The sequence below is a fragment of the Cyprinodon variegatus genome, unplaced genomic scaffold (assembly GCF_000732505.1).
Source record: "Cyprinodon variegatus isolate N-32 unplaced genomic scaffold, C_variegatus-1.0 Scaffold143, whole genome shotgun sequence".
NCBI classification, from domain to species: domain Eukaryota; kingdom Metazoa; phylum Chordata; class Actinopteri; order Cyprinodontiformes; family Cyprinodontidae; genus Cyprinodon; species Cyprinodon variegatus.
This window is the reverse complement of record NW_015150596.1, coordinates 1143692-1145154: the sequence shown is the minus strand read 5'-3', so window position 1 is coordinate 1145154 and position 1463 is coordinate 1143692. Positions and strand designations below refer to the sequence as shown.

Sequence of the window (1463 nt, the reverse complement as noted above, 5' to 3'; positions counted from 1 at the left end):
TAGAAACATCCCCCTGAACCACCATCTTTACCATGAAATGTGGAGAAAATATGCTTTGCTTTGCTTCTCAGGCAGGGAAGACGGTCAGAGTTAAATGGGAGGACAAACAAACAACAAAAAGTTTGTTCAACAAATTATTGACGTGTTTCACTTCCTGCCACAGTACAATTAGTATTTTTTTGTTTATGAAATCAAATATCTATGCAACTCAATAAACATGATGGTTATTCAAAGACTTTTAATACTTTAGCAAAGGTATTTCTAAGTAAACCAGCAGAGCAGCTGTAGTCTATGCGATTTCTTTCTGCAGACGGCATTTTGTTCTTTAAATAGAGTAGACTGCACCTCACACATATCATCACAGGCTTCAGGCATTTATCAGTCATTAATAGAGAAATTCATTTCAGAGCAGCAAAGTAGTTTCCACATATTAATATGCAGGGCAGCTGGATTCATTTGAAACTATCATTAGTGCTCAGCTTTACCTCCCTGCTAGAAGATTGGTGAAAACAACAAACAGCGAAAACAACCTGAGCTGAAAGCAGAGACCGTCGCTGAGATGAAAGCAGCTCGCAGTGAATATTTCAGCTGCCTGATCGTCCCCTATTCATTTATCCAATTTCATCTAGTAAACAGGATTTTCCCCGCCATACTTTCAATATAGCCGTTCAGGCAGGTAGGTTTCCAGTTGAACGCTTTTCTTGTTCTTTGAGCTCTGCTACACGGCTGTAATAATGTGATTGTGAAAAATAATGAACAGTTATAATGAGCTATCAGAGATGGTGGCAGTTGTTAGCTTCAGATTAAAAGCCGCCTCACTGTGCTCTGAAATATCAGTAACACACTGCAAAAACGATCTAGAAATAAGTAAAAATGTCTTTAATTGAGTATATTTACCCTTAATTTGAGTAGGTAGATAAGATGAGTTTGAGTGAGCATTTTTACTCTCAAAATAAGATAATTAGACAATATGCACTTGAAATAAGGGTTAGGGTTTGTTTTTTCTTCGTTTAAATGTAAATTGTCTTGTTCCATTGACAAGGTGTCCCACTTACCTCCTAAATTCAAGAACAAATGCACTTAATTTAAGAAAAAATGACTTATCCAGATTTCAATTTTTTTCAAGTGCAGGTCTCCTCCGGACCCCCTAATTATATATATAATATGAAATAGTGTTCTTTCACTGGTCCTATAGTCACTCTATCACAGATGGAGTAATGTAACTAAAGTAATCCCTCCCTGGGATTATTAAAGTGTTTCTGCTTCCTGGTTGATGGGACAGGTGTTGTGGATGAAACGGTGCCCAGCTTGAAAGAGCTCCTGTGTGTCGCTGAATGTGTTCATTGATGACTGAAAGACATCTTCTGACTCCATTTATCTGTTTACTACAGTCTGTTGAATTCATGTTAATGTGGATTTAAAGATACTTCAATTAGTGGAAAAAAATAGAGGGACAAATAAAA

General features: G+C 36.9%; 1 protein-coding gene across 1 annotated transcript in view; it reads left to right on the top strand.

Annotated features, from left to right (window-relative positions):
* LOC107086106 (A disintegrin and metalloproteinase with thrombospondin motifs 18-like) overlaps nucleotides 1-1463 on the top strand; it is a 44921-nt gene that overhangs the window by 28658 nt on the left and 14800 nt on the right. The window lies entirely within an intron of this gene.